The sequence below is a fragment of the Schistocerca serialis genome, chromosome 2, assembly GCF_023864345.2.
Source record: "Schistocerca serialis cubense isolate TAMUIC-IGC-003099 chromosome 2, iqSchSeri2.2, whole genome shotgun sequence".
Taxonomy (NCBI): domain Eukaryota; kingdom Metazoa; phylum Arthropoda; class Insecta; order Orthoptera; family Acrididae; genus Schistocerca; species Schistocerca serialis.
The window spans coordinates 247,992,635-248,006,313 of NC_064639.1; the positions used below are offsets into that span (position 1 = coordinate 247,992,635).

Below are 13,679 nucleotides of genomic sequence, written 5' to 3' on the forward strand. Positions count from 1 at the left end.
GTCTATGTTGCTCCATACCACTGTAATATCATCCAAATTAACCAGACACTGCTGTGGTTTCGAACCCCTCAAGACATTCTCTAGCAACCTCTGAAATGTTGCCTGAGCATTTTGCAAACCAAATGGCATTCTAATGTACTGGTAATGGCCTCCGGGAGTAGAGAAAGCAGTTTTTGGATGATCCTCTGGAGCCACCTCTAACTTATGATAACCACTTGTCAAATCCATCGTAGAGAAGTACTGGCACTGTCCTAAGTAATCCAAAGTCTCCAATATGTTTGGAATGGGGTGTGCGTCTGTTACTGTCTTATTACTGAGGTGTCGGTAGCCACAACAGAACCTGTATTTCTTAGTTCCATCCATAGATTTTTTTTTAGGCACGTCAACAATGCCCCTCCCCAGCAACTATTTCTCTGCTCTATAATACCGTCCGCAAGCTGCTGATCGATGAAATCCTCCACAATCGGCTGCAAATACCTCGGTATTCTGTATGGTTTACAGTAAACCGGTGCTTCATTCCCTGTTGGTATCCTATGTTGAACTAATGGAGTTGCTGGTAACGGCCCTTGTGGAAAAAAAAACAAATCCTTAAATTCCCACAATAATTCTTCCATCTGCTCCCTTTCTTGTCCTTTCAAATGCTTAATTTTGTCACGCAATGCAGTTCTATCGGCAGTTAGTGGTTGATCGCTTCGCCTACCTCTCGAACACCAGTCTTCGTCATCTGGCACATCCAAATTTGCTACTAAAACTCCTTTCCTCAAATTCGCGTCTACAACACTAAAATTATCCACATTCACGGGAACTACTCGCCCGTCGTACAACACTATGTCTCACAAAACAACCCAGCGAACCCAAATCTTCATTATCCTCCACTGGTTCAATAACACATACTGTACATACTGTACCCACAGGTAGATTCGACTCCACACTTACCCAAAGTGACTTCCTGGTGCCACTAAACACACACTCATGCGAATTAAGCCATAATGCTAATGTACATGGTTAAATTGGTTTGTTCATTACAGTGAACGCCCCTCACGACAGCTCTGCATTGACAACAGTTTCCCCTAGTGGAAATAACATTCCACAATTCGTTGTCCAAGGTCAATTTTTACATGATGTTGAGGAAAGAAATCTACTCCTAGGATCATTTCGTAGGCCTCGCTTACCCATGGTACTACCTCCATGCACGCATTAAATCGGACTTTCCCTATGCGAAAGTCAACTGTCACCGACCCCAAAAGTGTGACCTCCTTATCCCCCACTCCACGCAACCTATAACGTGGCGGGCCTAACTTCCTTCGTCCTATTATATTCTTGTAGCCACTGACACGCCCCTGTGTCTAACAAAATCTTAAATTTTTTAGGTCCTACGGATCTTACCACTGAACATTCCACCTCTGTATACGTATTCGTAGCATTGAAATTAAACGGGAGCTCCTTTAGGTGGGTCTTGGGCCCCCTCTGTCGTTTAACGCTTGTCCACCTCTCCTATCTCCATTTCTCCGTCCTCCAAGCTGCTGATTTCCACCCCTTCCTCTATTCCTTGGTGACTGGGTACATTGCCTCTGCACATGTCCCGTACGACCACACTTATAACATTTTATACCTGCTGCAAATACTGTTTGCCTCTCGCGTATTCCTGTTGCCACGTCTATTTCCTCACACTGAATTGCCAGCTGAATGGCCAAATAGAAATCTTCCCACGCACTTTCCGTGACAAATATGCCAGTAACCCTTTCAAAAATACATCAAGTGCCCTTTGCTCAGCCTCCTGCAACAGAACACTATTCACTTCATTGCTCTGTCCCAACTCATAAGTATACTCATTAATTTCCCTTATCCTGTCCGCACATTTCTCCACCGTCTCCCCCTGTACCTTCATCATTGTACTTAACCTCTCCCTAAAGTACCAATCACTATTCTGTTTCTTGTATCTTTGTAAAAGCCCTTCCTTTAACTGCTTAAACTGTCCTACCTTCCTTAAGGCCTCAGAACACCTTACATATGTTTTCGCTTCACCCATTAGTCTAGTCTTGGCTACATGTAACAACTGCTCATCAGACCAACCATTCATCGCAGCTGAAATTTCCAAGTCTTCCACAAATGAACGCACATCCTCAGATGCCTTGCCAGAAAAAGGAGTAATCAAACTTGCGGCGGCTGGATCAATCCCCTGCTCCCTAGGCAACAACGACTGATCAGATGCGGTTTCCCGCTCACTTCTAGATGTTAATTCATTTCTCAACTGGGTATTGTCTGCTGTCAATTGTGCTACTTTTTCCAACAAAATCCATACCGCTTCTGGTTCCGACACACCTCACGTCCCTAACTCTGCCATTGTGTTGCTTTCGTTCCCAGTTAGTCCGGAAACAAAACATTTAAGTACAAGAATAACTCAACTCCCTGCACCTCAGTATCATCATACTTGGTAACATCATACTCAAACTAATACAAAAGTAATTAAATGTCACAAAAAGAAAAATAATAGATCTTACGGCCCCAAATACACTAAGACTTATTCTGACAAAAAAAAAAAATTAATATGCCTATGCGAAACATCTAAAATGGCCTGCCATGAGCCATACTCAAAAACACACAAAGGTAAGAAAACGTCCAATACTCAAAAGAAAACTGGTCAAAACTCACCACATCTTGTGAATGTATTGCGGGCAGTAAGCTTGAACGTTGTACTGGACAGATGACGTCCGCTATTCTGACACCAAATGTAGTGTCTAGTGCCATGAGGTGCCGTATTAAGACTCGTCAGAGCTTTCCGAATGATCTATTGTTTCCAACCACAGTGCCCTCATACACCTCGTCTGCGTCACAGGGCCTTGCAATGCTGAGGAAGCACCCCAGAGGGGGTGCAATGCTGTGTCGACCGGCCTTGTTGCGTTGACTCGGTGGTCTGTGTCCCTGCTGACTCAGCACCACTCGGTGTGAGCCGGGGACAGCCAGCTGCATCCTTCTTGCCAGCGTGGCTGAGACTGGGGCGACAATGAGCGCCCACGATCCAGAGTCCGAATCTGCGGCACTCGCCTCAGGATGCCTCCGGCGTGTGTTGAAATCCAGGACGACTGCCCTCGGTAGCGACCCGTGGAGTGTCCCACCGCTGACTGTCTATGGACCCTGCGTTGGCCTCAAAGAGTCGAACCAGCGACCCGCCATGGACTGGAACACTGGCACCCCATCTGCTGCTGCATGTAGCTGATGGTGTGATACTCCCCACCTTCCAGGAGAGCCGCCACACACTTGAATGAATCTCGCTAGAAACCTGCACCTATTTATATGCAGTTGTGCTCCTCTGTTTTGCCATACGTGCTGCTTCACATCACGTACTCACAACACACTAGGTTGATCAGTGGGCCCCTTGTGCCTGTGATTTGCGACATGCAAAACCACTACATATACTCTTTCAGCTATTTGACGGCCCTGTGCCCTCTATTCTACTTTGCAATTGTTGGTATGCGTAACTCACTGCAATCCGGCCTGCACCTGGCTGTAACTTGTGCTCAGAATATTGCACAAAACTAACTTTCCCTATCCTAAACAGTGGTGCCACTACATTAGGAGCAACAGTTCACCATGGTGGAGAGCCAAATAAGGTGCTTGAGTTGCCAAATCATTCAAGTTGAACCTTAATGTTATTTCAGAAATGTGTGTTTGACCATCAGCTGCTTATTTTACTTAAAACCCAAATATTGTTCAATTTCAGTTGCATACCATCTTCACAGATTTTATCGAAGATACAAAAAAATACATGTGGTACACAGGAAATGTTACAAATTCTTTTCCAAAGAAGTGCAAAATATACATGAATACTAACATGGTTAAAACAGTTTAAGCCACATCATCATATGTCATTACTTAAATAATGGCCATGTCTCATACGTAAAGCATATCAGGAATTCTATTATACCATACAGGACTTTTAAAGGCAAACGTATTAATAACATGTTTAAACAGACCAGTTCTGAAGAGAATATCGGAGATATCAATGTTACAATTTTACAAAATATTGGGGAATTGGCCAAAGATCCTTAGAAAGTATTTTTGTCATATGGTGCAAAAACATCTTGATAAATTTCTTGACAAATGCAGGGGCATGCATGGACTGCCTTTGACGAGTGTCTTTGTATAGTTTCACATGTAAACAGAAAAACAAAGTTACTATCCCCAAAATGTAGAATAACATCGGTCTTACAATGTAAGGTAGAAATGATAGTAAAACTCTAATGTTTACAGTATAAAAAGCACTCCGTCTTCAGGCCACGAGTGGCCTACCGGGACCATCTGACCACCATGTCATCCTCAGAGGAGGATGCGAATAGGAGGGGCATGGGGTCAGCACACCACTCTCCCGGTTGTTATGATGGTATTCTGGACCGAAGCAGCTACTATTCGGTCGAGTAGCTCCTCAATTGGTATCATGAGGCTGAGTGCTCCCCAAAAAAGGGCATCAGCGCATGGCAGCTGGATGGTCACCCATCCAAGTGCTGGCCATGTCCAACAGCGCTTAACTTTAGTGATCTCACGGGAACTGGAATGTTTACAGTAGCAGTAGCTTAATCCTTGCATATATTCAATGAAATGTATATAAACTTATCAAGATATTTTTGTACCATAACGTCTGTAACATCTCCTATAGACTACTTTTTTTTTGTATCTTTGGATAAAATCCATGAAGATGGTCTGTGACTGAAACTAGTCGATATTTGGGCTTTAAATAAAAAAGCAGCTGACGGTCAAACATGTGTTTTATACATTACTTGACAGATGTTAATAGTCAACTTCCAACTTTCAGATATAATCATCTTGTGGTGTTGCAGTTCTTATGTCTGTGCTTACTACGAAAATAGGACGAGGAATTCCGTCTTAAGCAAGACATCTTTTCAGTGCTATTTTCAGTGGGTTATTTTATTTTCATACTGTAAAATTGTTGTGACATATTAAAATTTAGAGAAACTTTTGGTGCAAAATTGTGGGGTCTTGCCCACTCCTCGCTAATAGGGTGCCTACAGGATGCAGTGCTCTCGGAATGCTATACAACAATTTCAAACAAATAACATTAGTTGTTTTATTTCCAAAAAGCAAACTGACAATACTTGACTATAGCAAATGTTGTTAGCAAAAGATGACATGAAAACAGTGCAGTTTTTGCTATACACAGAGTCCAAGGAAACACTTGATACTGACAGCGTAGCGCTAATCACGTGGCAGATTCGGGCCAGACTTGTGCAGCTGAGGCTAGCAGGAGCAGCGTTTATATGCAACCATCATTGTGTATGGCGTGCTACAATGGTAGGGGATGCAAGAGGGTGGACGCTCGGATGGGCCGGAAGCTGGGGCTGCAGGGGACGACCAGCTTCCGGCAGTACCCCGCCATCCGGCCTGCACTCTGGCGGAAACGTCTCCTGGAAAATGACCAGAAGGGTAGCGTCCAACTCCTGCTGCCATGAACCAGATGAAGAAGGTGACAACAGCTGCAGTGTGGTCGGGTCCAGCTCCACGAGTAAGACGAGTGGAGGCGAAGGCTCTGTCTCCATCGGGTCATCCCACAATGTCGTGATGACACCCTCTGGCGGCTGCTGCATCCGCACTGTCCTCTGGATCTGTGAATCTGGGGGAAGAGAGACTGAAAGATCATCATGTATGTGACAGAGGGAAGTTGATTTTGATGGCGGCACTGAAAACCATCTGGACCTGAAACAAGATACATGCAACCGCCTAGTCGACAGGCGATCTCGCCTCATGCACACCGTCTGCTGCTGCTAAAAACCCTGTAAAAGACAATATCACGTCACTCGAAGCAATACAATATCACGTCACTCGAAGCAATACTTGTGACCTTGATGCGATGCTGGATGCTGAGGAGGGTGAAGTGTCTGATGGCGGTGGCCGTGAAGAATTTCCACCAGCGATAGTCCATCTCGTGGGTGTAAACGATACAAGGCAAGAAACAGTTGCAAGGCTTGATCCCTGGTATGTCCATGTGAAGTTTGGCTCTCTGGTGCTTGAATGTTCTCACAAAACGTTCTGCTTTGCCGTTTGACTGTGGAAGGAATGGTGCACTAGTTAGATGCAGTATGCCATTGTTTTCACAGAATGTTTCAAATTCATGTGACGTGATCTGAGGTCTGTTGTCTGACACTATTACTTCAGGTAAAACATCGAAGACAACACCTGAATTGTGCTACGTGACAATGTTGAGTTCATTGGCATGGCAAATGGAAACTTGCTGTATGAGTCAATCACAATTAACCAGCGAGTATTCCAAAAAGGTCCTGCAAAGTTTATGCGCACACGTTGCCATGGCGATTGCGACTCAGGCTTTTTCTGGTGGAGTGAATTGAGTTTCCACACGTGTGTGACACTATGACGTCATCTGTTCTGTTTGGGTGTCCATGCCCTGCAAAGTATAGTGTCAATGCGCTAACTGTTTTGTACGAACAATTCCCCAGTGTCCTTGGTGAAGTAACTGCAACACTTCTTTCTGCAAAACTTTAGGGATCAATACACATGACTGTCCATTGTCATTTTGAACAAGAATCTCACCATTCTGTACAGTGAGGCTATGCTGATGTGCAAAGTATCGGTGCACTACCAAATTCTTTATGCTATTCAAGGAGTGAGGCCAAGATGTGTGAATATAATTGAGCAAAATGTTTAAATCAGGATCAGCTTCTGTGGCCTGTGCAATTTTCCTGTGGTTCAGCGGGAAAGACTGAAGCAATTCAGAGTCCTGAGCATCAATGTGACAATAACATGCAGCAGAAGCATCAAAGTCTGTGTCAGGGCCAGTCAGATTGTGTGGAAAGTGCATATGCATTACCATGTTGAGCTGTCGGATGATACACCATCTTGAACTGGTAGTGAGACAACAACAAAGCCCATCTTTGCAATTTTTGGGCAGTTCATACAGGAACCGGTTTTGTTGAATGAAACAAAGACTGTAAAGGTTTGTGATCCATAACTAAGCAGAATTTTCTGCCATACAAATAGTGGTGAAATTGGGTGACACCATACACTATAGCTAATGCTATAGTGGATAGTTGCACTGAGCTTTGGATAACACTTTTGATGCAAAAGCAATAGGTCTGTCTTTATCACCAGTTCTGTGCGAAAACACTGCACCGATTCCTTAAGAGGAAGCTTCAACTTACAATACAACTGGCTTTTCAGGAACAAAGTGAGCTAAACATCAATCACTGAGCAATGCATCTTTAAGTTTTTGAAAAGCTACTTGGCACTCATCTGTCCAAACAAAGGGGACATTCTTGTGATGCAAGCGATGCAGTGGAGCTGCGATTCATGCAGTATTTAGTATGAACCAAATATAATAGTTCATTTTGCCTAAAACTGACTGCAAATCTGTAATATTACGAGTAACTGGCAAGTCTCATGTGACTGCAGAGGATGTACACCTTGACTGTTAATGAGATGACCAAGATACTGCAACTCAGCTTTAAATCACGGACAATTGCTCTACCATCTGAGCTACCCAAGCACTACTCATGCCCTGTCCTCACAGCTTTACTTCTGCCAGTACCTCGTCTCCTACCTTCCAAACTTTACAGAAGCTCTCCTGCGAACCTTGCAGAACTAGCACTCCTGAAAGAGAGGATATTGCGGAGACATGGCTTAGCCATAGCCTGGGGAATATTTCCAGAATGAAATTTTCACTCTTCAGCAATATCCTTTCTTTCAGGAGTGCTAGTTCTGCAAGGTTTGCAGGAGAGCTTCTGTAAAGTTTGGAAGGTAGGAGACAAGGTACTGGCAGAAGTAAAGCTGTGAGGATGGGGCGTGAGTCGTGCTTGGGTAGTTCAGATGGTAGAGCACCTGCCCGCGAAAGGCAAAAGTCCCGAGTTTCGGTCCAGCACACAGTTTTAATCAGCCAGGAAGTTTCATATCAGTGCACACTCCGCTTCAGAGTGAATGTCAATTTGCTTCGGATGAAGAGGTGCATACCTGGCTACAATCATGGTTCCAGAGGCAGCTGTAAACATTTTTCCATGAAATCATTGATCGTCTTGTGTCACAGTGGGAGATAAATGTATTACCATTATGGTGATCACTTTTCAAATAGTAAACAGTTTTCTTTCTTTTTTCCATTTTCAATTGACTGATTGCCTCAGGTAGCACAGCCAGCAATTTTTGAGTTTGGTGAGATGAGGAACTGTGCTGCCTGTTCTTTTACAATGCAAAGGCATAGATTTGCTTCAGAAGCCATCTTCAGAATAAATGGTGTAATATTGTGTGTTCCAAACAGTGGAGATCTTTGCCTAGCAGCTTAGATTGCAAAATTGCAAAACCTTCTGTTCTAACTCCAGTGAAAGTTGCACCACCGTAAAGGATACAGACCACCTGGATCTGTTTCTGGGCATTTTCTCTCTTCACAGAGTTTGTGTGTGAGTCCATAAACAGACAGCAGTGTTTGGTGTAATACTGTGACAAACAAGTTGCCAGTCCAATCACATTCAAAGTATGAACAATGTGTTGGACTAAGATCAGGCTGGAGGAGAAGGTTACCAGTCTTCCTTTGAAGGAAATTTGCAGGTTCCTCGTCACTTGTGATGAGTATTGTCTGGCTGAAATTTAGCGTATGGAGTTGCCTGAAGAAGGGGGTCGTGTCTTGGCTTCTAAACCCTACCTGGTGTCACTGATGTCATGCCTGCTTTCAGTACACAGGAAAAGAGTTTGCATATCGTATCCAGTGATGCTCAAACCATCGCACTGTGTGTCTGTTCTGCAGCCCTCATTGCAATAGCTAGGTTTTAGTCACCATGGTACTTGTAGCATTTAAGGGTGTCTAGGGCAGGTTGAAGCAGGATTCATTGGTAAATGCCATATTCTGTCAGTGACAGCATTCACATATCTATCGCAATCTGTGTAATTCTGTTGTTCCTGGGCAGTGAGAGCCAACATGACATCACATTCTTCATAAATCTGTCTTACAGCATACAGCACTATATCATCAACACCGGCAAGCCAACACGTTATAAGGCCCTAGAGACAGTCAACATTGTAGTTGAACCTATAGGTATATCCCATGCTGTGGTCACATCACATGCTCTAATACCTACCACCATGTTTGACCCTTTTATAAATCCACGTTATCACAGTAGCATGCCCAATTTGAGCATGTTATGAAGCCAACATACCTGGTTTAAAACTGACCTGGTTTAGCACTGTTTTTCGCAATCAGATAAATATTGGAGGGGGAGCATGTACAAGACCCATGTCTATAATTGTCACTTCTGCAGACACTTTTCAACATATCCTCAGAGTTTGTCTCATTCTATCAAAACCATTATGAGCAACATCTAGGGCACTAGTGGTGGGCTACCATGGGGCTCACAACTCTTTTGTGAGTATGTGCTTGGCTACCATGGGACCCCAGCTTTTGCATCGCAATTTCCTCTCTGTGGTGCGAGCTAGGCTTCCACTATTCCTTTCTCCCTTTCGATTGGATGGTCCTTCTGGTGTAGACCACACTTGGAACTTGTACATGATTTAGGACCCTGGGTTTCCATTTCACTTCCAGTGTTGTCTGCCACTTTTCGTTAATAAATAAATAGGCCTGTATGTGGGGTTTGAACTGCCTCTACTTTTCCAAATTTTTCAGAAGTCTGGATTGTGCAGGGAAGGTCACTCAGTGTGGTGTCTGCTCCACTTTTGTGCCTTTCCACCTTAGCACCCTTTCTTTCCAATAAGGTAGTACACCCAAAAGCCAGCACAGTAGATGTTCTGCAAGGTAGTGGTCCCTTGGCCATGCAGGGATTGCACTGTTGGTGCCTGAGTTGATACCTCTGCACATATGTCAAGGTGTATGTGCCCTTCATGAGAGGCACAGGAACTCCGAGCAATGGTTTGCTGGCCAGGGAACCATTGCTGAGACTGGGTGGCACCCATGGGAGAGCCCCCATTCAGTCAGTGGCACCATGGCAGAAGACATACATATGAAGCGGATGAAGCTTTCTCCGGCTGGTGGTCACATGGGAAGGAAAAACTCATTCAACACAGAGAGAAGTGACCCCAAAATGTTTCCTTCCCTGACTACACCTTGGGAGGAACATCAGGCTAAGCAACAAGCAAAGGAATACTCCCCCAATACCTAGTTTGTACTAGGACAGATAGGGATTCTTTTCTGGCCACAAAGCTTTTATTCTTTTTATAGACTATAGAGGACAAGTTTGGGAAAGTTGTAGCCATCTCCAAAATGAAGAGTGGGTCAGTTTTGATTAAAACATCGTCCCTTACACAGTCACAGGCCTTGTGACTGTCAGTCCCATAATAGTCTAAACATGGTTCAAGGCATCATTTTCCATCATGACCACCTCTTGCTGTCTGATGATGAGATATGCACCAACTTGGAGCAATGGTGTGTACCTTTGTCCATAGGGGGCAAAGGACAACAAGATTGCTACTGGGGCCATCATCCTTGCCTTTGAGAGTGATGCATTGCCTGAAAGGGTCAGGGTGATCATAAACCAATGTGACGTGAAACTGTAACTGTATGTTCCCCATGATTCAGTGCTTCAAGTATATGAAATCCGAACACATGTCTTTACGTTGTAATGCCAGCTGAGTCTGTAGGGACTGGACAATCATTGCACACAAATGTCCCTTTGCGCTCCTCCCCCTGTCTGCATCAATTGTGGATAACATCATCGTCCGTGCTCAGCAGACTGTGCTGTCTTTCAAAGTCATAAACCACAGCAATGATGATGTTACCCTCTCTGCCAATGGCACTCTCCTCCATTATGCATCCCACAGCTAGTCCTCAGGGCCCCTCGACCATGCGTGCCCCCTCTCTTCCTGCTACTTCCCTCACTCCCACTTTGGGAGCAATGTCTCCCCATCTGGAGAAACATCATCCTCTTCTGACTTCTTGTGCAGGAAGGGATACCGCAGACACTCCACTCCAAAGGGGGGGGGGGGGGGGGGGGGGGTCCTCTGGGGTCCACTTCCAAGTTTTATCCTGAACTTCTCATCACACCATACTTTCCGCATTTGAATTGGTGCTTCCCCATTACCCCCAGTATCCAAGAGAATGTGGTACCTTGGGGCTCTAGAGGAAGTGTTCCTCTCTTTTTGGTGGTCACCAACAGTCTAGCAGAAGCTGTGGGATCTTCAGTATGACCATATGCTGATGATTTTTGCTTAAATTATTGCTGCTCTAGTGTGGGTGTTGCAGAACACCAGCTGCAGGTTGCCATTCAAAAGGTGTGGTCACGGGTCCTCACCCACAGCTTTCAGTTTTCCGCCACCAAGACTCACATCATGCTCTGCTGCCACTGTCATACAGTTCATCTACAACAATAACTTTATCTTGACCAGTTACTCAATGTGGTGGAGACATCACTTTTTGGAAGTGGTCTTTGATACCTAGTGACATGGCTCTCCCATGTTCGCCAACTTAAGCAAAGATGCTGCCTAAATAGCACCAGCTGGTGTGCAGACTGCACTACCCTTCTGCAGCTTTACAAAGTCCTGATCTTGTGCCATCTTGATTATGGGAGTTTTTCATATGGTTCAGGATTGCCCTCAGCATTGCAGGAACTGGACTGACATACCACTATGAGGTCCGACATGCAACAGGTGCCTTTCGAACTAGCCCTGTGTACAGCTTACTCGCAGAGGCAGGTCTCTTCCACTGTGGATCAGACACCAAAAACAGCTACTCATTTATGTTATACATGTTTACAGCTTCCCTAAACATCCAAATCACAGTGTCCTTTTTCCTAGTAGGGAGGTCCACCTCCCAAAGCAGAGATCCAGAACAGGGATCACAAATGCAATTCGACTACAGTGTCCCTGTTGTGAACTCCAACTTCTCTCTCTGTCGCCTCTCGTCAGGGAGCTATTGTGTATGCTCCTGTGGCATGTAGCCTGACCTCCGATCTGTCTTGATTTATCCTTCAGGCCAAAAGATTCAGTTGACCCCATTACTGTTTTGGCCCCTATTACTGGCTGTCTGCGTTGCATTTCCATGTTCAAAAGTGGTATACACTGATGGCTCAGTGGTCGATGGATGAACCAGTTTTGCTTACGCGTGTGCTAGATGAAGTGAACTATGTTCCTTGCCTGATGGATGCAGTGTTTTCACTGTTGAACTGGTGGCTATCAAACAAGCCCTTAGCCTTGCTCTTTCTTGCATCAGCAATTTGCTTCTAATCTGCTACGACTCCCTGAGCAGCCTTCGGGCTGTAGACCAGTACTACTCTCATAAGCCATTAGTCACGACTATCCAGGATCTTCTGTCTGACATCCATCGAGCTGGACGGCCAGTTGTCTTTGTTTGGCCTCCTGGACATGGTGGGACCTCTGCTGACCACTTGGCAAAATTGGCTGCCAAAATGCCGATTTTGGAAATGGGTGTCCCAATGCTGGACCTTCGGTCAATTCTACTACATCAGTTGTTGGATCTCTGGAACTAGGAATGGTTTGCCCAGTGCTCCCAAACAAACTTGAGTGCAATAAAAGAGACGACAACCATGTGCTTATTGCAAGGAGCCCACTGTCTTGTGTCGGCTGCACATTGGCCATACTTGGCTGACCCACTGCCACATTCTCTGATGTGAAGAACCACCTTACTGCCAATGTGGTGCCTGTCTTATGGTAGCTCACGTCCTACTAGACTGCCCAGATTTGGCTGTTTGGCAGTGATGTCTTAAACTTTTTGACACACCACCTCATTTGCTAGTGGACAATGCCAAAGTGGCTGATCTGGTTTTACGTTTCACCTGCAAAGGTGGATGGGTACTTCTCGCCTACTCTGGCCCAGGGTCTCATGGAGGCCTTTACTCGGCAGCCTTTTTATTCTCCTTGGTCTTTTATGTTGGCCATTTTTAATGTTTTAGCTTTCCTAATCTTTTATTATCTTGTCTGAGTTGCTCATATCCTTGGGGTAATGGATGATGAGATGGTGCTGGTGGGATACAGAGGGTGTGTGTGATGCAGAGGGTGCATTTCCCCCCTCCGGGGACCTCCAACTGTATGTGGGCAGAGCGGCTATCCTACCTTACCTCTTTCACTCGCCTCCTACTTCTCCTTGCTTTTATTTCTGTCGTATTGTGTCCTGCTTAAAATTGAGCTCCCCAGGATTTGCTTTTTGTATCCTCCTCCTGAGTGTTATTCCTGATTCGATACAGGCAGGATGACAGGACTGATGACCTCTGAGTTTGGTCACTTTAACTCCAACAATCAGCCAACCAACTAGTTGTGACTCAGTTTGAGTTCGTCCGAAAGTGTTGTCTACGTTGGATACAATTACCACTACTACACCCTACTGCAGAACTAACATCAAGACCACCATCTCTAAAAAAAATACTCCCAGTCATTCAAGTGAGCTTTCGGGTAGTACTTGCACATAGCCTGCAAAGAGAGCTGAGCAGGTTAATTTTAAATGTCATTCATGCTGGACCTCTTCTTTTGTCTCTACAAATTTATCTTTCGGGTCAGTCTAGAACTGAGAGTATCAAGTACACCTTAGAGAAAGAGAAAGAGGAAGATGAAGGAAATCATGGTTAAGAGGTAGAAATATGACACAACAACTGTGACTGACAGTGTATTTTGGTACAATCCTACAAGGAAGGTTAATACCATGATTTGACATTATATTATGGTAAGAGCCACAAGCTGCCAAATAATACTAAAAGAAACAAGGGTTG

General features: G+C 44.8%; 1 long non-coding RNA gene across 2 annotated transcripts in view; it reads right to left on the reverse strand.

Moving 5' to 3' along the window:
- Window positions 1–5,096: 5,096 nt before the first annotated feature.
- Window positions 5,097–13,679, reverse strand: part of LOC126457006 (uncharacterized) — a 32,384-nt gene continuing 23,801 nt past the window's right edge. For both annotated transcript variants that reach the window (XR_007585426.1, XR_007585425.1), the window contains exon 3: window positions 5,097–5,626. This is a non-coding gene — a long non-coding RNA (uncharacterized LOC126457006). The remainder of the gene's footprint in view (window positions 5,627–13,679) is intronic.